Here is a 24,145-nt window from a genome sequence, read left to right on the forward strand (position 1 = left end):
CGGAATTTTCTCCGCTCGATTAGAAGTATAGCCCGTAAAGCTATGCAAAAAAGATAGGTAGGAACACTTGTTAACATAAAAGCAAAGTAATGCAATAGGCAAGTGAAGATACAACAAATAGTTATAAATACAATATATATATTCCCAAAATGCCAGTAGTAGACGTTAAGTCAGTGGATTCCACAGCAAATGTCATTAATAAAGTAGAGACAAATAATAATGATATTGAATTCATACACACATTGTTAATAATAATTGTTGTTATAATGTGCGCAAATTGTTTTTATAAATTATATAAATTGCACAATAAATGTTTAATAAAGAAATATATGAGCCAGGCAAATGATCTGGACAAAATTTAATAAAAAAAAGAAGAGCACAAACCATATTAAAACAAATAACAATAAATTCAAGTTTGCTACTTTTAGAAAGAAAAATAAATTAAACACGATTAAATTACAAATAAAATTAAAATATATTTAATAAAGTATGGCTACACTAAAGGCAATTAGGGAAGCATGTGATAGAGTTCAGTTTACCCTTATCTTGAATAGAGAGTTCATATCCCTACAATAATAAATGGAACGAATTGTATAAAGAAATAAATAACATAAAAACTGACTTTGATAAATCATGTAAGTCACTTACACAGAACAGGCCAATTCAAGGAAATACTGTTAAAAAACATGCAGAGATACTAGTAAATTGCTTTATTGAAGCACGTAGACTAATACACGGCCAGAAAGAAAAGTTAAATCAAGATCATTGGTCCCAAGTATCAAAATTTTTGACCAGACTACGATCTAATTTAATATCAGTTAAATCAAAATTTAATATAGACATATCAGTACCAACCATACTTAACTCTTCTCTAACAATTGAAACTGGTGATGAACCGGAATCAACAGAACAAGCTAGTACTGATCAAATAGATTTAGAAGTGCTTCAGACAAACCTTAAAATAGTAGAACAGGATTTAAATAACCTTACTATCCCAGCTGTCTTGATGTCAAATCTGGATAATTCTACAGATTCTGATACTTCTTCAAGCATAGTAGAGAACAAACCAGGCAATAATATCACAATGGCGCAAACCAATATCGATTTCATTAATACAGCATCTAAGCTTATACCAGTTTTTGATGGTAAAGCGGAGAACTTACAAAGTTTTATTGATGCATTACAAATTATTAGAGGCCGAATAATAAAAAAAAGGCTAAAAGGTGTTGCCAAAAATGTGATCGGAGATGAAACAACAATAACTGATGTCATTTCCAAATTAAAAAGCAATGTCAAAGGCGAAACTGTAGAAGTATTATCAGCAAAACTGATGAACCTACAACAACGCAATAAAACTGCTAACCAGTACACACTAGAGGTTGAGCAGATGACAAAAATGTTAGAATGTGCATATATAACAGATGGTTTATCCATAGAGAAAGCCAGAAGTTATTCCACTCAGCATGCAGTGAAAGCAATGATTAAGAATTGTACTATCAATAACGTAAAACTTATCATGCAAGCTGGTACCTTCAATACCATGAATGAGACCGTATTAAAAATTGTAAATTGTTGCACAGAGGCAACCGGACAGCCAAATACTGTCCTATATTACAAATATAATTCACAGCGCGGCGGAAACCGCGGACGCGGAAATTATAGAGGTTATTTTCGCGGTCGCAACAATAATTTCAGTCACAATAATTATAATAACAATTCTCAATACACTAATGGACGAGGCCAATATAGAGGAAACTCAAGAGGCCGTGGTAACTCGAATCGAGGCCACAACTATAATAACCAATATAATGTCAGGTTAGCCAATAATATATCGGAAAACCCGCAAATCCCTTTAAATACTCAACAATAGAAAATGCAAGGGTTCACACCATTATTCTCAGTCAGAACATATTTGTATCATTTAATCATGTGGCTACAGGAAAAGAACTAGTCTTTTTAGTAGACACAGGTGCAGACATATCAATAGTTAAAGAAAATTCTGATGTCTTTCATAACATAGAAGACAACTATATTATAGATATAAAAGGAATAAGTCAAGAGGTAACCAAATACATAATCCAACACGATTTTATTAAAAAGTACAACTGTCAATTAGACTTCAAGCCATCTGAAGATTGGCTTATAATCAGACCCAATAACTTAAAATTTCCAATTTATGTTCCAATAACATACAGTTCTGGCAACAACTCAATACTTCTGCCAGCAAGATCCCAAGTTATTAGAAAAATACATATAAATTCAAAAGAAGACTGTGACGTTCAGCCGTGCCTCGGGTAGTCAGGGCTGGCCAGGGTCGTCCAGGAAATTTCTTTGTTTCAGGACAGTGGTGCTAGAGAGGAATCCCCGACCCGAGTCCCAGTGATAATGCGCACAGTTAACCTTAACTAGGCTTAAATATAGACGCAGAGTTTATTCATTCCTTTTCTTGGTTACAATAATTACATAGAACTGTACGGGGCTCCCTCGGCCTAGTTTCCGGCTTCCACAGCGGGGCTCTTCGTACCTCGCGTCTTCGTCCGGGGACGTAGATATTATATATGGGACCCTGAAGTCAACGTAGAGAATTATACGGGACCCTGAAGTCAGCGTAGAGAATTATGTGGGACCCTGAAGTCAGCGTAGAGAATTATGTGGGACCCTGAAGTCAACGTAGAGAATGACCCTGAAGTCAGCGTAGAGAATTATACGGAACCCTGAAGTCAGCGTAGAGAAGTATGTGGGACCCTGAAGTCAGCGTAGAGAATTATACGGGACCCTGAAGTCAGCGTAGAGAATTATACGGGACCCTGAAGTCAGCGTAGAGAATAATATGGGACCCTGAAGTCAACGTAGAGAATTATACGGGACCCTGAAGTCAGCGTAGAGAATTATACGAGACCCTGAAGTCAGCGTAGAGAATTATACGGGACCCTGAAGTCAGCGTAGAGAATTATATGGGACCCTGAAGTCAGCGTAGAGACGAGAGTAGGACCCTGAAGTCAGCGTAGAGAATTATACGGGACCCTGAAGTCAGCGTAGAGAATTATACGGGACCCTGAAGTCAGCGTAGACGTAAGCAGGACCCTGAAGTCAACGTATAGACGTAAGCAGGACCCTGAAGTCAGCGTAGAGAATTATATTGGACCCTGAAGTCAGCGTAGAGACGTAAGTAGGACCCTGAAGTCAACGTATAGACGTAAGCAGGACCCTGAAGTCAACGTATAGACGTAAGCAGGACCCTGAAGTCAGCTATGGCGGGGTATATACGTAGGGGTTGAGCTTACTCTCCAATAGTTACCACTTGTTGATCCCGGTTCTGATCTTGCTGCTTTCCCGCTCGCTGGTGACTTCCACCTTGGTCGACTCCGACCACCGACTGATCAATCTGAGGCCAGCCGCCCGCTTTATATAGCGCTTTGCTTAGTGTGCCCGTAGGTTGCCGAATTGCCCGACTTAGTGTGGCCGGGTTTCGGGGTTAGTGTGCCCCTCTAGTTATTTGGGCGCGCGTGCGCGCCTTGTTTGAATTTGAACTTGTTTATGATGGTTGTACGATTATTTATTATGTTTTGGTTTTTATCTATTATTATGTATTATGTCTTATTTATTATGTATCATGTATTAGGTATTATTTATTAGGTATTATTTATTATGTATTATTTATTATGAATTATTTATAATTTATTATTGTGCGCGGCCGCGTCAAAAGACAGTGTATTGATTCCAAATCAAGAAATTAAGCATGGTATTTACATAGCAAGTACCATAACAACATCTAAAAATGCTTTTATAAGACTACTCAATACAACAAATAAAGATCAAGTAGTCAGTACAAATAATTTTGTATATGAATCACTTTCGAACCACGAAGAAGTCAAAACTAATCTACACGATAGAAAAAATTCTGTATTATCTCAATTAAAACAAAACTTTCCTCCACAATTCAAATCACAGCTTTCAAGCTTATGCATCCAATATAATGATATATTCGAATTGGAATATGAAATAATAAGCACAAATAATTTTTATAAACAAAAGCTGGGATTAAAAGATGATGAACCAGTATATATAAAAAATTATAGAAGCCCACACAGTCAGGTGAACGAAATACAGAAACAAGTTGGAAAATTGATCAACGACGGTATTGTCGAACCATCGGTATCTGAATATAATAGCCCATTATTACTTGTCCCTAAAAAACCATCTCTAGGTTCAGAACAAAAGAAATGGCGATTAGTAATTGACTATCGTCAAATTAATAAAAAATTACTGTCCGATAAATTTCCACTCCCAAGAATTGATGATATTTTGGATCAACTTGGACGAGCAAAGTATTTTTCATGTCTTGACTTAAATATGATGTCATTATGAATTACCCTACACCGCGGTGCACCGCACAATGCGGACAGCGCTAGGCGTTTCATAGCATTTTGTAATTATTATAGACGTTTCATTAAAAATTTCGCCGAATATTCACGGCACATTACAAGATTATGTAAAAAGAATGTTCCTTTCGAATGGACAGATGAATGCCAAAATGCATTCCAATATTTAAAAACAAATCTCATGGAACCAACTTTGCTACAATATCCTGATTTCAGCAAAGAGTTCTGTATAATAACTAATGCAAGTAAGCAAGCGTACGGAGCGGTTTTAACTCAAAACCATAACGGACTCTAACTTCCCATTGCATACGCATCAAGAGCTTTCAGTAAAAAAAAGTAATAAATGTACAACTGAGCAGGAATTAGCTGCAATTCAGTGGGCAATATTACATTTCCGACCATATATTTATGGAAAACACTTAACAAGCAAAACAGATCATAGACCATTAATCTATCTTTTCGCAATGATCAATCCGAGTTCTAAACTGACACGAAAGAGGCTAGAATTAGAAGAGTATGATTTCACAGTCGAATATTTAAAGGGAAAAGACAATCATGTAGCTGATGCGTTATGAAGAATAACCATTAAAGACCTACAAAACATTACAGGAAATATATTGAAAGTCACTACTAGATACCAAAATAGACAGAAAATCCGCGCGGATAACAAAGAAATAGAATAGAATTATGAAGAATAACCATTAAAGACCTACAAAACATTACATTAAATATATTGAAAGTCACTACTAGATACCAAAATATACAGAAAATCCGCGCGGACAACAAAGAAATAGAATTGCCTACGCAATCTATAGAGAAAGCTTCTAAGCCCAACGCATATGAAGTCATAAACAATGACGAAGAACGTAAAATAGTGACCTTGCATGTAAAACATACCCTATGTTTATTTAAGCATGGTAGAAAAATTACTGCAAGAAACGATGTTAGCGATTTATATACCAATGGAATCCTAGACTTAGGTAAATTTTTCTAAAGGCTTGAAATGCAAGCCGGTATAAACAAAATCAGCCAACTCAAAATGGCACTGTGGGAAAATATCTTTGAACATGTTTCAATAGATAATTTCAAACAAATGGGCAATAAGATATTGAATACATTAAGAGTAGCGCTACTCAACCCGGAGACCCTTATAGAAAAACAAAAAGAGAAAGAAGCCAACTGTCTAAATTCCATGACGATCCAATTCAAGGAGGTCATATCGGCATTGCAAAAACCTTGGCCAAGGTCAAAAGATATTATTTTTGGCAAGGTATGACTCGAGATATTACTGAGTACATACAAAAATGTCAAAAATGCCAAAAAGCTAAAATAACCAAACGCAGTAAGACCCCATTGATACTAACTGATACACCAAAAAATGCTTTTGACAGAGTGATAGTAGACACTATTGGTCCACTACCAAAATCAGAAAATGGCAATGAATATGCAGTCACTCTAATATGTGACCTAACTAAATATTTAGTTGCCATACCAATTCCGAATAAAAACGCGAACACTGTCGCTAAAGCAATTTTTGAATCATTTATTCTGAAGTACGGTCCAATGAAGACGTTCATTACGGACATGGGAACAGAATATAAAAATTCAATTATAAATGATTTATGCAAATACCTAGAAATTAAAAATATAACATCTACGGCACACCACCACCAGACAGTTGGAATAATAGAACGTAGTCATAGAACTTTCAATGATCGGTTGATAAAACTGATTGGGACGTATGGCTTCAATATTTCGTTTTCTGTTTCAACACTACCCCGTCAATGGCACATAATTACTGTCCATATGAGTTAGTATTTGGTAAATCAAATAATTTACCAAAACAATTTAATAGTATAGATAATATAGAGACCATATATAATATAGATGACTATGCCAAAGAAAATAAATACAGATTAGAAGTAGCATATATAAGAGCCAGAATACTGATAGAAGAAAATAAAAAAAATAATAAAATATTATATGATCAGAAAATAAACAACATAGATATATCAGTAGGTGATAAAGTCATATTAAGAAATTAAACAGGTCATAAGTTGGAATATAAATATACTGGTCCGTAAAAAGTAACGGAAATAGGAGATAGAAATAACAATATAATAACGACGACAATATAATAATAACAATACAATAACGAATAATAAAAACAAAAAACAAACGGTACATAAGAATAGGTTAAAATTGTTTATTTCATAATTGTAATTAGTATGGCCATGCTAAGACAAAAATACTTTTTTACATTTGATTACTATTTGTAATTTAATATATACATTAAAAAAAAAAATTAAAAAAAAAATGTATAAAAAAAATATTCCTCTGTTAATTAAAAACAAGAGAGAACGCTATACTCGAGTTTCCCGACTATCTGATACCCATTACTCAGCTAGTGGAAGTGTGAAGAAGAGTCTTCATCACTGACAGTTTTTGACGGTTTGTGGGCGTTAGAGTGGGCGTGGCAAAAAGTTTTTTAGCAAACCGATAAAAATTTACAAGACTAATACAAAAATGAAAAAATATTAAAACATTTTTTTAAAGTGTGGGCGTGGCAGTTTTATGCGGTTTGTGGGCGTTAGAGTGGGCGTGGCAACATGAATCGACATACTTGCGCTGCGTCTATGTCTCTGGAGTCTGTATGCTTTCTCTCAACTTTCTAGCTTCTATAGTTCTTTAGATCTCGACGTTCGTACGGACGGACAGACAGACGGACAGACGGACGGACATGGCCAGATCGTCTCGGCTATTGATCCTGATCAAGAATATATATACTTTATATGGTCGGAATCGCTTCCTTCTGCCTGTTACATACTTTTCAACGAATCTAGTATACCCTTTTACTCTACGAGTAACGGGTATAATTAGGAAAAAAACGTGGGTGTGGTTTGGATCATCAGACTTGTACGTCTGATCAACTTCACTGTTAAAACGGAAAGAGAACGGCCGACATGGCGTTCACTAGTATGCCCAGGTTTATTCCAGTGAAGGCTTGCAATTTCGATATCACCAAGACTGCATTGGTAGATATAGGTTAATAGGTAGGTGGCCCTACTTAAATCAAGTTCTTAACCCCGATAATTCTGCTTTCGAACTATCCAAAACCGTGACAAAGGCCAAGGCTCAAGCTGCTCCCAAAGCCAGGCTTGTTCTGAGAAACAACAAACCATCGCCCATTCTATTTCCTAATCCCATACTCTTCCAACGGACCTCCCTAGAAGCCCCACAACCCAGACAAATACAGGCAATATTTGTCCGCCTTAAAGGCATGTTGGCGAGGATGATGAAGAAAATGTTTTCCCAAATGACGCAGCTGGTAGCTACCATCCTAAATAGCAAGCCATGCTAATAAAACTCAAAATCGTCATATGGAATGCAAACGGCCAGCTTGCCCACTTCTGCCACAGATCCCAGTTTAACATCAGCGAATACGACCTCATGCAAGCCAACCATCCATCCGGCAGAACAAGGGAAGGAGCAGCCATCCTCATCAGAAGCAAAATTCAATTCACGGAGCACCAGCGTTCCAGGAGGAATGGGCTGAATGTGCCAAAATCAGAGTCTCCTACCTGCAGGGAGATATATCCATTGGAGCAGTCTACCTCCCTCCCAGTCATTCTGAAAGGAACCTACGGGAGTTCTTTGAGCCCCTTGAAAGCCCTTTCATAGCAGCAGGGGATTTCGAAGCTAAACACACCTGGTGGTGGTGTCGCGTCAACAATCCCAAAACGAAGAGCTCTCCATGGAATCCAGACAGCGCAATGGTCTGAACTATCACTCTACAGGCGAGCCCACTCAATTGCCAACGTATCCTTTCAAGTCTCCAGATTTGCTGGACTTCGCCGTATTAAAATGAATTGTTCAGGCAAAGATTTACTGCTCCACCAACACAGACCTCCTCTCCGATCACTATGCAGTCAACCTTCTCCTCAACATCCCGGTCCTCATGGCTGAAAAAAGACGCCTTATGAGAACTTGCAAGAGAGCGCAAGGAAAGGATCTGCAGATAGCAGCATTGAAAAGCAGCAAATCACTGGGCCTGAATTGCATCGATGTGCAAGCACTAAAATATTTGCCTCTACACCGCTCACAGATCTTACCCAACATCTTCAACAGTTGCTTCCGGATTGTGTACTCCCCTGAACAGTGGAAACGGCGAAAATCTACAGACAACCTAGCCTCTTATCATCCGATCAGCTTACTGGCAATACTCCCCAAAATACTCGAAAGAGTACGTAACATACGCTGACGACACCGCGTTCCTAGCCACCGCCTCTGACCCGAAGAAGCCACAGCCATCAACCAAAGTCAACTGAATGCAAAAGGCCCTTGGTTGCAACGCTGGAACATACTTTAGCTGTCTCTCTAAATGGAGACATCATCCCAAATGTACCCACACCCAATTACTTAGGTCAAAGCTTAAGAAAAACACAAAAACTTCTGGTGTACTAGACATCAACCCGATCTGGACCTACGGGATACAGCTGTAGGGTACTGCAAGGGTTTCAACCACCTAAAAATACAGCGGTTCCAGAACAAATGCCTGGGTAATTTCTCTGACGCACACCCGTACCACGAGAATGCCACCATCCACATCGAACTAGGCATCCCACCAGTACTAGACGAGATCAAAAGGCTCAGCGCAAGGAACGCAAGCAGGCTGGACAACAGTAGAACAGTCAGACGCCTGAGAAAAACACACCCACTCGACCTAACCACTGGATGAACAAAAGAGACACCCACCCGGACTCACCGCTGACTGAATAAAAACACACAACACTGACAGGTTTGAGGGCGTTAGAGTGGGCGTGACAAAATTTGTTGTTTGGCAAATCGATCAAAATTTACAAGACTAATAAAAAAATGAAAAAATATCAAAACATTTTTCAAAAGTGTGGGCGTGGCAGTTTGTGGGCGTTTGAGTTGGCATGGCAACATGAATCGACAAACTTGCGCTGTTTCTATGTCTCTGGAGTCTGCATGCTGAATCTCAACTTTCTAACTTTTATAGTTCCTGAGATCTCGACGTTTATACGGACGGACAGACATGGCCCGATCGACTCGGCTATTGATCCTGATCAAGAATATATATACTTTTAAAGATCGGAAACGCTTCCTTCTGCCTGTTACATAATTTAAAAAAAAAAAAAAAATCAATCGCAAAATCAATTAAAATTGTTAAGTGACAAATTCCCACTTCCAAGAATAGAAGATATTCTTGATCAATTTATAAATGTGCATATACAGCTGGTAAGTGCGTTAACAAAACAAGGAGAGTACTGCAGACATTAATGTATCAATTTTTTTAGAACGCACTGCAGAATGTCGACGATTTTGTCCAGAAGAGCGATGCAGTCTGTCTCCTGAGAAAAGATGCATCGTTTAAAATGGAAAGAGGAGTATTTTCAGTTAACTCAGAAACTCACACAGATTTTTACCGATGAGCCTCTGAACAGCACACAGATCTACACACAGATGCCCACACGGATCGTTTTGGGACAAATTTACTTTAAATGTTTGATGATGCAATTGGTTTGATCAGAAACGCCTTAACGGCTGAGAGGCGAAGTCGATTTATTGGCACTTAATAAATTTCGACACCCTTATAGGAGCTAATTCTAGACGATATTCCGCCTTCGGATTTTAGCTGGCACAAGCCAGGAAAATGAGGAGCAACCATTCCGACTTAAATACTACCTGCAATAGAACGAAGACTTTAAGAAACGGTCAGACGGACATGGCTACACGAGGGCTGTTATATATATATTTCTGGCCTAGGCAACACAAAGTTTTTCCAGGTGCAATCTGCAATGGAAATGCCATTGGAAAGTTTGATATTTTTTAGCATAACATTACTCAGAACGTTTTGTCATTTAATCGTGAATTGTTTTATTTACAGGAAATTAAAAAATTAATCTCGGCCAAAAAATGGAATTAACTTGTGAACATTTTCATGCGATCATTTTTCGACGTGGATTCACCACAAGAGTGCATCGATAAACTTAAATCTCTGTATAGCACTGTGAAAAACTGGTACAACGAATTCCGTAAACAAAAAACAGCCGTTGTGACAGAAAACATCGATGCCGTGCGTGAACTGATAATGCCAGACCGTCATGTAAAATACCTTCAGATAGAGGCATGCCTATGCATTTTATCCACCAACATACAAGTTAACACAAGCAGTTCTCACGGAGTGAAACTGCTGAATTGCAGGCCATATCCGGTGGTCTGCACGCGCACTAAACAAACTGCTGATCGCGTACTCCAAGTGCAATTGCCCGGAGCCCACACGGAGCACTCGCGGAACGAGTGATCGGCCTGATGCAGAAGTGCTGACCTGGCCTTCTTCCAGCAGCTCTGCTGCGAACCAGAGGCCTGAAGTTGCCCTAACGGGAGAGTGGTAAATAAATATCATTAACTTAACCAACGACGAAATCGGAAGCACGCGATAAGGAATTTGCAAAGTAAAAGTGCAATACCCGAAGTGAAAAAATTAAAATCACCAGCTTCCCATAAAGTGGGAAAATCGAATTAAAACCAACCACCTGAAGTGAAAAAAAACAAAATCCCAACAAAGTGGAAAAATCTAATAAAAAACGTAGTCGAGTTCCCCGACTATCTCATACCCGTTACACAGCTATTTAAAGTGCGAAGGAGAGTCTTTAACACTGACAGTTTTTGGCGGTTTGTGAGCGTTAGAGTGGGCGTGGCAACACGAATCGACAAACTTGCGCTGCGTCTATATCTCTGGAATCTGTACGCTTAATCTCAACATTCAATCTTTTGCAGTTCTTGAGATCTCAGCGTTCATACGGACGGACAGACGGACAGACAGACGGACATGGCCAGATCGACTCGGCTATTGATCCTGATCAAGAATATATATACTTTATATGGTCGGAAACGCTTCCTCCTGCCTGTTACATACTTCAACGAATCTAGTACACCCTTTTACTCTACGAGTAACGGGTATAATTAATATATTAACATGTGAGTAGGCTTTTTGTTCAAAAATTCGCCAACAAATAAAATATATCACAGAAATACATTTTATTAGTGTAAAAATACGATAAATACAACAAATAAAAAATATTCAACAAATTTGTGAGTTTAAAATTTAATAAATACAATATATTCTTATGTGCAGAAAATGCAAATTAAACAAGATAGAACGCTATAGTCGGGTTCCCCGACTATCTGATACCCGTTACTCAGCTGGTAAATGTGCGAAGGGAAATTACAACACTGACCGTTTTTGGCGGTTTGTGGGCGTTAGAGTGGGCGTGGCAAAAAGATTTTTGGTATATAGAGTTATATTTACAAGACAAACAACAATGTGAAAAAATTTCACAACATTTTTCAAAAGTATGGGCGTGGCAGTTTTATGCGGTTTGTGGGCGTTAGAGTGGGCGTGGCAACATGAATCAACAAACTTACGCTGCGTCTATGTCTCTGGAGTCTGTATGTTTAATCTCAACTTTCTAGCTTATGTGGTTCCTGAGATCTCGACGTTCATACGGACAGACGGACAGACGGACGGACAGACGGACATGGCCAGATCGACTCGGCTACTGATCCTGATCAAGAATATATATACCAGAGCTCGCAAATAACAGTTGACCGTTTCTTGCAGTCACCAAATAACTGTTTTATGCGCACCACTTGCGCAAAAAATCAGACAAGAACCGTTCACCAGTGTCTCTTGAACGAATGGTCTGTGCTCAACCAAAAACCAATTTCGTGTTTCCCTATTGCTCTGCTTATTCGCTGACCGTTTTGCAACGAGCGAAGAAAATAAAAGTCTTTTGCATTTGCATTTGTGTATGTACATATATGCGAAATATCAGTCAACTTGTAAGTCACGCGTGCTTGTGGAGTGCGTATGGAGTATTTTAATTTTTGTGCCAAAAAAAAAAAATTTTTCCTAAGCTTTGTTTAAAAGGCACTGAAGACAAAAGACCGTTTACGATGAGTCTTTCGTTTTTTCGGTCTTCTGCTGACCCTCAACGAGCGAGCGTTCAGTTGGCTCGCTCTCTCTGAGTTGTTGTTGAGTGAGCATAACAAGAACCACGCGACTGAGAACAGTTGACCGAAAACCAAAACAAAGAGAAACGAAAAGTTCTGTTCAGAGCGAGAGCACTCGCGCGTCGTCTATTTCGGTTGTGTTCGAGTGCAGACCGCGAAACGAAAAACGGTTGACAGTTATTTGCGAGCTATGATATATACTTTATATGGTCGGAAACGCTTCCTTCTGCCTGTTACATACTTTTCAACGAATCTAGTATACCCTTTTACTCTACGAGTAACGGGTATAACAATAATGACACACGAGACGCCGCAGTTGCCGACCTTTATGAGGAACACAAGGATGACGCTTTACACGCGTTCATATCTGGTTTAAAAAAATCCGCGGGACTTGCCATAAACATTGGCGTTAGCCCAAAAAGCTGAGTCAAGTAACGACAGAAGTATTTTCGCGGCCACGTTCGCCCGACAACGAAGAAAGAGCCCATTGGCCAAACAACCAGCGATAGGCAGGTTGGAAAAGTTCACAGTCATACGGCAAACTGAACCAAAATTCGGGGGCGATTAAAAAAGACCCCCATTTTGTCAGGAATTCAAAGGAAGCAAACAATCAAAGTGGTTCCTTTAAAGAAAAGCAGGTAATGGCCAAAGCCAACCGGCGCTAGAGCCAATGGATGTTGACACCTCCTCCCGGTCCAAACAAACCACAACATGGCAAAGAGGGCGGTCAGCACGGTCTCAGCAAAAAATCAACTTCATGCCGGAAGAAAACTCCGACGAAGAAGATTATGACTCCGTTGCCCAAGCAAGCGCCATAGAAATAGAGGACGAACTGGATGCAACGGACTCCCGCAATTGTTTAGGGTAAAGTCCCTACTCCCCTACATTGAACGTACGGTGGCAGGAGGAGAAATAAAACTATTACTCGATACGGGCACCTCAAATTATATTAATTATATTACTCCACTCCCGGGGCTGAAAGGCGTCGTGGCCCCAGAAAATCCCTTTACTGTAAAGTCAATCCATGGCTTTACCAAAATTTATAAAAAATGTCTAGTTTCGGTGTTTAAAGTAAGAACACCCCTTTTTTATTTTGAACAATCTCAAAGTATTTGACGGTATTATTGGTCTCGACTTGCTTAAACAATAAAATGCGAAACTTGATTTTACCGGAAATGATATAATTACTAGTAACGGAACTAAAAAGATCCAGTTTACTAGGGCAGAAAACCTTAACTTCATTAAAATCGATGATGAAGACGTAACTCGTTCGATAAAATGATAGTTATAAATCACAAAGCCTTCGCTGACCCAGACGAGGCATTACCATTCGATATAAACACTATCGACACAATTAAAGCAGATGGGGAGCCGGTATATTCATAATCATACCCAAACCCCATGGGTGTGACTGAATTCGTCAATGCAGAGGTTCGATTACCAACCACTTACTTTTGCCGTCTCAGATAAAAACCCTAACGCGAAATTAAAGCGCTGGAGGGAAATGATCGATGATCACGGCACCAAACTGGTCTACAAACCAGGCAAAGAAATCCTTGTGACGGACGCGCTGTCTCGCCAAAAGATAAACGTACTAAAAGACGAGCAGTCAGATGTAGCAACAATACACAGCGAACAGTCGGTAACTTACACTATTGACACAACGGACAACCCGGTAAACTGTTTCAGGAATCAAATTATAATTGAAGAAGTAAACAGCATTACATTCATCTTGTTTATAAGCAAGGTGAGACACATAATAAAGATTTCTAACCGAGAAAAATCTTCTTAATGCATTACAAGACGTGCTGAAGTAGTTAACGCAGTACATTGCTCCCTACCGATCTTGGCATTTTTTTCCTAAGATTCTACGGTTAGCAACAGAAACAACTTTGAAGTGCAAGACCTGCTCAATGGCTAAACGTCCACCATCCAAACAAGCGGTAGCAGAAACACCGATACCTTCCTTTGTGGGGGAAATCCACCACATCGACATCTTTTCAACAGATAGAACCCTTTTTCTTACGTGCATTGATAAACTTTCGAAATTGGCCACAGTGCAGGCCATTGCATCGAGGGCTATTGTGGACGTAAAATCTCCCCTATTACACATAATAAATTTATTTCCAAAAATAAAAACCATTTACGGCGATAACGAAAGATCCCTAAATTCCGAAACCATAAAACAATGTTACTAAATCATTTTAATATCACCATTTCCAACGCCCCGCCTCGAACGGGCAGGTAGAAAGGTTTCATAGTACGCTGGCAAAAATAGCCAGATGCTTAAAGCTGGAAACCGGCCAAAATGACACAACCGAATGTTCGGAAGAAATCATAAAGGCAGACCTGGGGACCACGGTCCTAATAAAGGGGAGGGTTGTCCACAAGGACAATCTACGATAAACATCTGCGCAAGATTCCTGACCCCGTTTCCAATATTTTTTATACATTTTTAGGTTACGGTATTCCATTATAATTCTTATACTAACGACTGTTAGGACAGACGCGACGGTACGACTTAATGAATATACGAACGCAGACTACATCCCAAAAGGGGACAATGGAATCGTCATCTGGAAATCGTACGGATATTTGCAACACTCGACAAACATGACAACGTATGAGGACTACGCCGACCAGACGGAGACAATGACAAGGACATTTACAGACGACCACCGGACACCAGTAATTATGACGGACTTGACACACATTCGCAAATTAGTAGCCACTCTAAGGTTCCACAATAGGGCTGCTAGGAGTTTAAATTTGATCGTGACGGCACGATCGGCCCCCGACTTTAACGATTGGGAAAAAATAAAATTCAATCAAGACCAGTTATTAAAAACAGAAGAAAGCCAAACAGAATTAAATATCAAATTCCAAACACGATTGAATGAACTCGCAACAGCAATGAATCAAATTTATAAAATTGAAAGAGATAAAATCCAAGTGCAATTGCCCGGAACCCACACGGAGCACTCGCGGAACGAGTGATCGGCCTGATGCAGAAGTGCTGACCTGGCCTACTGTTGCACTGGGACCGGATTCTTAAGTTAGTTTTTATACCCGTTACTCGTAGAGTAAAAGGGTATACTAGATTCGTTGAAAAGTATGTAACAGGCAGAAGGAAGCGTTTCCGACCATATAAAGTATATATATTCTTGATCAGGATCAGTAGCCGAGTCGATCTGGTCATGTCCGTCTGTCCGTCCGTCTGTCCGTATGAACGTCGAGATCTCAGGAACTACAAAAACTAGAAAGTTGAGATTAAAAATACGGACTCCAGAGACATAGACGCAGCGCTCTAACGCCCACAAACCGCATAAAACTGCCACGCCCACACTTTTGAAAAATGTTTTGATATTTTTTCATTTTTGTATTAGTCTTGTAAATTTCTATCGATTTGCCAAAAAACTTTTTGCCACGCCCACTCTAACCCACAAACCGCCCAAAACTGCCACGCCCACACTTTTGAAAAATGTTTTGATATTTTTTCATTTTTGTATTAGACTTGTAAATTTCTATCGATTTGCCAAAAAACGTTTTGCCACGCCCACTCTAACGCCCTCAAACCTATAGTCGCGGAACTCGACTATAGCGTTCTCTCTTGTTAATCATACTCCCAGGCTTACGCCTTGTAATTATAAATACTTATATATTGCGACCCTCGCCCTAACGGGAGAGCGGTAAATAAATATCATTAACGACTTATAATTTATATTCGAAATTGCATGAACACCTGGCCGTAAAAATGGTTTGTTCTCGTTGGATCCCGCACAATTTAACAATCGCTCAAAAATAAGCTCGTGTGAATTGGTTTAATGAAATGCCATAAAAATACGATCACGGTGCTTCAAAAGACGTTTATAAGATCGCCACAGGTGACGAATCATGGATCTATGCGTAAGAGTCCGAAACAAAACAGCAATCGACCGTGTGGGTCGATTTTCGTCGCCAGAAGATGATTTTGAAGCATTCAAAAACCATGTTTTGGAGGTGTCTCAATCGGAGTGGAAAAAGTGCTTCGAAAATTGGTTTGAGCACATGCAAAAGTATATAAATCTTGATGGAGAATATTTTGAAAAACAATAAAACCATTTTCGTTGATAAATATTCGTATTTCCATTATTAGGCCAGAAATACATACATATAGTAGCCCTCGCATCGACACGACTGTTGATACTGATCAGGAATATAGGTACGTTAAATTGTTTAAAATGTCTTTGCAAACTTCTGACTAAAATTTATTAGCAATTCTTAAATAAATTATTGATAATCATTAAATAAATGTTACACATTTGCCTCATTAGGAATGCCGTTTCTAGATCAAGAGATCAGTGAGACCAAGTACAATGAATACATAAAAAGTACAGAGGATGACCCTCATATATAAATGTCTTTAAAGTAAGTACAACCTAATACTAATACCATAGTCGATCTGATATATATAAATCGGTTTTGCATTGCTCAGAAAGGGTTTATTGTGTTAAATTATGAAAAAAGTCCTCTGATTATACCGTCTGTAACGGTATAACAGTTTCAGTTAGAAGATTGCAGGGCAGCGACATTCGCGACCATAAAGAATATATATTTTTGACAGTCAATCCTTCCATCTGTCCGTTCGTTTCTACGTAAACTAGTCTCTCAGTTTCTAGGTTTAGCTATATAAATGTAGCTATTAATAGCTGGCGGATTTCTGCAAAATTGGTAGACGAAAGTTTTTTATTTCGAGCTTAAAAGATTAAAAGTTAAATAACACTTAGATAACTTTTTGTTTCTAACAAAAATTTTCTACAAAAATTGTTATTATTAAATTTTATGCACAATCTTTTTTTTGGAAATATTTTTTTAGCGTAGCATTAAACTTTAACAGTTAATACTCATACCTTGCAAAAATAAATTTTTTTGGGACTATTATCTTCTACCAGCTTTAGATCGGTCAACCACAGCAGATTTTCATTTTTATACCCGTTACTCGGAAGCGAAGGCTTTGTTATTTTCAACTATCATTTTATCGAACGAGTTACGTCTTCATCATCGATTTGAATGAAGTTAAGGTTTTCTGCCCTAGTAAACTGGATCTTTTTAGTTCCGTTACTAGTAATTAGAACATTTCCGGTAAAATCAAGTTTCGCATAAATTTTGGTTAAGCCATGGATTGACTTTACAGTAAAGGGGTTTTCTGGTACCACGACGCCTTTCAGCCCCGGGAGTGGAGTAATATAATTTTTTGAGGTGCCCGAATCGAGTAATAGTTTTATTTCTCCTCCTGCCACCGTACGTGTAATGTAGGGGAGCAGGGACTTTACCCTGAACAATTGCGGGAGTCCGTTGCATCCAGTTCGTCCTCTATTTCTATGGCGCTTGCTTGGGCAACGGAGTCATAATCTTCTTCGTCGGAGTTTTCTTCCGGCATGAAGTTGATTTTTTGCTGAGACCGTGCTGACCGCCCTCTTTGCCATGTTGTGGTTTGTTTGGACCGGGAGGAGGTGTCAACATCCATTGGCTCTAGCGCCGGTTGGCTTTGGCCATTACCTGCTTTTCTTTAAAGGAACCACTTTGATTGTTTGCTTCCTTTGAATTCCTGACAAAATGGGGGTCTTTTTTAATCGCCCCCGAATTTTGGTTCAGTTTGCCGTATGACTGTGAACTTTTCCAACCTGCCTATCGCTGGTTGTTTGGCCAATGGGCTCTTTCTTCGTTGTCGGGCGAACGTAGCCGCGAAAATACTTCTGTCGTTACTTGACTCAGCTTTTTTGGCTAACGCCAATGTTTATGGCAAGTCCCGCGGTTGTGCCGGAAAAAACGGTAATTTTTAATGATTTTTTTAAACCAGATATGAACGCGTGTAAAGCGTGTACTTGAGCAGGGGTAATTCTCCCTGTCTCGACAAACTTAATTCTTGTTTTGTTACGTGTGCCGGAATTTTGACCGCACACGTGAAGTCTAAGCGCGCTAGTATGGCGTGGATATAAGAGATTCTGATGCCCTACTGGTTGACGGTATCTCAATTCGATTTTTTACTGGCGAAACACGGCACTCTTCCGTGTAAAAGTTCTAGGACTTCTTCGTCTGAGGAGATGTTCCCAGTATCCCTATACATAAGACAGTTTTTTATGTAAAAAAATATTTTGCGGGTATTATAGAATTAAATCAAGAATTCTACAAATTATTTATATTTTCTATATTTGTTGTATTTCCTAGCGAGAGTTAAATATCAAATTAATTTGTAATTCAACTCCACAACTTGCTGGATATCATTTATTTGTTGTACTTATTTTTTAATTTGCATTTTCTGCACATGAGAATATATTGTATTTATTAAATTTTAAACTCACAACTCGATCTGGCCATGTCCGTCTGTCCGTCCAAAGACATAATAACAAGATGCGTAACGGCCATACATTGGTTTTGCACTATGCAACCACTTTTTTGGTGACGACCAAAATTGCTCTCTTTTCGCTCGCCTAAAATTGAGAGCGTAAAAATCTAAAAATGGAATTGTCTTGCTCTTGTGAAAAAAAAACATTAAAGGAGATAGTGTGTATGTGTGCGTGCTTCTGTTAGAATACGATTTACGGGCCGAAATCAATTTTGATCTATGAAACGAATTTGATTAATGTTTTGGTCAATTTCGATTTAAAACTATTATGGTTTTTTTTAACATTCGTTTGATAAAATCGCCGCTTGAATTAGCTACCGTTTACATATTTATATTTATATTGATAATTATTAATATGTAATATATGTAATAATCGGTACCCAGGGAACACTACGGGGAGGCCATTACAATTGTCGAGTCGACTTGAAATGTTTTAATGTTCAACAGCTTTAAGCAAACGTTTTAAGAGAAAAAGAAAACGTATTAAAAGAAAAAACAAAAAAAATGGCGCTTTAAAACAACAAAATAAAATATAAGAAAATAATTTAACTGAATCTTATTTGCATTTTAAATACTGAAAATGGATAATTTTCATACTAGTAATTTGACTAAATAACTATAGTAAATAATTAAAACTTATACAAAGTAAATTATTACTACTGTAATTTAAAACAAAGAATTTTTAAAAGAAGAAATTACATTTCAAAAATAAATATTTCATACAAATAATTTATATTAAAAAATGAATATATATAAAATAAATAAAAATATGGAATCTGTTTATTGCAAAATTGATTTCTTGAAGCACTTATTATGTACATAGATTGTGCTATTATTATTTCTGTGTTGAATTTGAATAATTGTTATGTTAAGGCAATGCAAAACTAGAGTTTTTAAGTGGTGTCAATTTATAAAAAATAAAATAGATTTAAAGTCTAAGAACTTCTAAGATGAAGGGCATATTTTGTCATTTTTACAATGCATGTGCATACGTGTGCACCAATACAGTGGTCAGCTGTCGTTGTATGGTACAAGACAGCTGGTGGCTCTAGAGCTCTCCGCTCTCTGGCTTTTCGAGAGAGCCTGGAGCCAGCGCTAGAGCCAGCACAAAAATATCGTGTGCAAAAAAATCGTATGGCGTTACGCATCTTGTTATTCTAATGTCTTTCGTCCGTCTGTCTGTCCGTCCGTATGAACGTCGAGATCTCCGGACTATACATAGAAGCTAGAAAATTGAGAGTAAGCATACAGACTCCAGAGATATAGACGCAGCTCAAGTTTGTCGATTTATGTTGACACGCTCACACTTTTGAAAAATGTTTAGATATTTTTTCATTTTCTTATTAGTATTGTAAATTTCTATCGATCTGCAGAAAAACTGGTTGCCACGCCCACCCTAACGCCCACAAACCGGCCAAAACTGCCACGCCCATACTTTTGAAGAATGTTTTAATATTTTTATATTATTTTATTAGTCTTGTAAATTTTTATCGATTTTCCAAAAAACTTTTTGCCACGCCCACTCTAACGCCCACAAACCGTCAAAAACTGTCAGTCATGAAGACTCCTTCGCACTTCCACTAGCTGAGTAACGGGTATTAGATAGTCGGGGAACTCGACTATAGCGTTCTCTCTTGTTTCATATACATATGTATATAAACTATTGAAAGGCTTACAAGTCTTACTTAAATGTACTGTATTTCTGCCGAAAGTATTGAAATTAGCTTTCGATTGGAATTTATATTAACATGAACTTTAAAAACCAACTGCCTTTGGAATATAATCATGATCGAAATTACACGCCAAAATCACTTTGAAGAGACTGCATACAACTAAGTAGTGTTTTTGAGCACATATTTCAACAGGTTAACATCTGAAATCCGTAATCGGTTATTAAGATTAATAAAATGTATATTTAATATCAATAAGTATAAAAGTATATAAATATATATATGTGTACATATTGCATGTATATTTGTATGTGTATATATATATTGGAACACATATTAATTGTACGTATTTCCTTTAAACAAAATGGAAAACTCACGTTCGCTTGTTGATTTCAGTAAATTTTTCAAATGTATTGTACTATAATCTGCTAAACTTTGATTTTTTGTAAAAACGCATTTTAGAACTTTTCTTAAAGTTCTTTTCTCTCACTATTTAACACGAAAATACATGGTACATCTTTTTATTATTTATCGATTTCATTGTAAAAGTTTACTGTATGCGCATGATTTCTATCATTTGGTAAAGCAATTTGTAAAGCTCTTGAATATAAAGAGAGTTTATTCTTTAGGTATAATTTCATTAAATTGCAGTAAACATATTTTTTTAACTCCTATAAAATATTTTAAAATTATAAAGATCTAAAAAACAAAACTCGTCACACAAAAATACTATAAAAACTACAGCAATATTCTGACAGGTTTTTGGTTTATGACAGAATAAAAAGCTTTTTCATTGGAAAAGCTTTGAAAGATTTTCCTTTTACCAACTATTTACTTTTTTATATATATTATTTTATCATCTCGGGCAGTAACTTGTTCTGCTGCAGTTAGTCCTAAAATAACAGTAAAGTTTAGTTTTCATGCTTGTATTTTTTTTTTATTTGCTCAACAAGTCTTTAAATTTTGCTATAAACAACAAAAAATAATCATATTAAAATATAAACCTAATCTAAATTAATTTTATTTTGAGTATGCACAGTTTTTTGGTGAGACGCAAGAAAAAGGCCTAAACTAAAAACAACTAAATTGAAACTTTTGATATTGGCAATTGTATACTTTGGAATAACTTATTAACTTTTGCAACCATGCCGACATAAGCACCCGAAAATTACTTAAGATGTACCTTACTGTACGAGATATTTTTTTTCGCGACTTCCGTAGAAGTTGTTGATGCGACATTCCAACTTTATGCATAGTGGGTTTTCTGTAATGGTATTGCTTCATATCCAATGTTAAGCAATTGCTCAGGAAATTTCGCTGGTGGTCCCGTATATTTGTGTTAAGACATCTAGAACGCAGACTTGTACAAACTCCGTAACACACCCCACTTTGGAGATATTTCATATGGAGACATATAAGACCGTTTTTGACGATAGTCGCAACGCTATAGTCGAGTTCCCTGACTATCTGATACCCGTTACTCAGCTGGTGGAAATGCAAAGGAGAAATTTCCACACTGACAGTTTTTGGCGCTTTGTGGGCGTTAGAGTGGGCGTGGCAAAAAGATTTTTGACAAATCGATAGAAATTTACAAAACTAATGCAAAACCGAAAAAATATTTAAACATTTTTCGAAAGTGTGGGCGTTACAGTTTTGGGCGGTTTGTGGGCGTTAGAGTGGGCGTGGCAACATGAATCGACAAACTTGCTCTGCTTCTATGTTTCTGGAGTCCGCATGTTGAATCTCAACTTTCTAGCTTTTATAGTTCCTGAGATCTCGACGTACATACGGACGGACAGACGGACATGGCCAGATCGACTCGGCTATTGATCCTGATCAAGAATATATATACTTTATATGGTCGGAAACGCTTCCTTTTGCCTGTTACATACTTTTCAACGAATCTAGTATACCTTTAACGGGTATAAAAAGGCCCCATACGAAAACTCTTTGAAGTTTTAAGTAAACCGAAATTTACTTTATTTGCTAAAGCATATGATTCGTTTCTGGTATTGCAATAAGAGCTTATGCAAGAACAATTGCTCAGAGATCCAAAAATAATCTATTAGCTCCTTAACGTAACACAAATTTTTCGTGTCGCCAAATTGCGACATCTCTTGAATATCTGCAACTCGTTTTAAGACGAAAACCATCAACATGTATTCTAATCCATTGCTACGTGATGGCAGAGTCTGTTTATAGGGCACTTTATTAATATAAAAACATTATAGAATGCTATAGTCGAGCTCCCCGACTATCTTATACCCGTTACTCAGCTAGTGGAGGTGCGAAGGAGAAATTTCCACACTGACAGTTCTTGGCGAATTGTGGGCGTTAGAGTGGGCGTGGCAAAAACATTTTTGGCAGACAGATGGAAAATGCAGATCCGCATGACCTTGTTGTTGCTGGAAGGTTCAAGGTTGGCGAAGAAGGGGATTATGCAGATCTCTCACAATGTGACCCTGGCTGCGAAAGTCTTCAACAATTTCATTCCGGTCAGTCGAGTGGTGGAGTCCTTTAATGACTATTCTATAGATTCTCTAGCTCTTCGGTTGGAAGGTCCGTGCCACGAGCTGGAGACGCAAAGCTGTGTAGGACTCCTTGTCCGGCATCATGACGCGAACGTTGTTGTCTTCCACGGTCTTGTATGTGAATTCGTTCTTCGGGCCCACAAGCGTTGTGATCATCCTGATGAGCGCCGAGAAGTTAGTCACATCAGGGATAAAGATCGGAGGTGTTTTAATAGTCTTCCGGGTGGGTTTTGGCTTTTCGGGGGTTTTGGCCTTAGGTTCATCGGTAGCAGATCCGGGTTCGTCATCAGTGCTTTCTTGGTCGTCGTCGTCTTCTTCGCTCGAAAGGATGGCAAAGGTATTGTTAGCCCACTTTTTACGCAGGGCTGTGCTTCAGCTTGGCTTGTCGTCAGGCTCCTCTCCTTGCGCTTTTCTAGCTGATTTGCGCTTAATCTCGTCCGGTTCCGAGTGTGAGGTGCTTTCCTTGCTGCTGGAGCTGCACACTGGAGTGTGCATCGGTATTAGTGAGTACGACCGATAGGTCGCAGGCTAAGCGAATCAGAACGCGCGACAATATCACGCGACGCGATTTGGCTGGGCACAAGTAACGGCTCTTGAAAATTGAAAAAGACAATTGCTGTCGGTTCGCAGCTCGTCTGCACACGTCGAGTGTTCAATCACGACTAGTAAACATCAAATATTGTGTAATACCTGAGTTAACGGCCTGCTGCCATAGCTCTAATTCATTCGCTAGCTCTTAATTTAAATTGTTTGTTAGCTCTATGTAAATATATAGATTATGAAACACATAATCCCAATATGTAATTAATGCAATCCTCAAATTTAGCATCCGAAAGCAATGCTCTCCCGAAATACACTAATATATTCTTAAAGCACTGAGTCTAATCATAAATTTTACTCACATTTGATTTTTAGTCTTAAGCTAAACGTTGAACAATAAAGAATAAAAATGCAACCTGGATTCCTTTATTTGTCAAAAGTAAAATTTTCAAAATAGAGAGTAGGCCTAGCATTTGTTGCGTTCGGACGCGCACAGCCAATGTTTTTCTTTTGTTTATTGATTAACCTATAACTGCGCTACTTTAGCAAGAGCTAACTTGATTTGCCTATATGGACAAGTCCAAAACTGTGGCACTG

General features: G+C 38.2%; 1 protein-coding gene across 3 annotated transcripts in view; it reads right to left on the reverse strand.

The window, feature by feature from the left end:
• The window catches only part of LOC122617354, an 85,665-nt gene extending 64,588 nt beyond the window's left edge, over nt 1-21,077 (reverse strand). The window contains exon 1 of one of the 3 annotated variants that reach the window (XM_043793196.1): nt 20,855-21,061. The gene's annotated coding sequence lies outside the window, so the exon portion shown is untranslated. Of the gene's footprint in view, nt 1-20,492; nt 20,514-20,854 lie in introns of those variants that run through there. The other 2 variants (XM_043793204.1, XM_043793211.1) reach the window with 2 other exon arrangements.
• Nucleotides 21,078-24,145: the final 3,068 nt, after the last annotated feature.

Source organism: Drosophila teissieri, chromosome 2L, assembly GCF_016746235.2.
Source record: "Drosophila teissieri strain GT53w chromosome 2L, Prin_Dtei_1.1, whole genome shotgun sequence".
In the NCBI taxonomy this organism is placed as follows: Eukaryota; Metazoa; Arthropoda; class Insecta; order Diptera; family Drosophilidae; genus Drosophila; species Drosophila teissieri.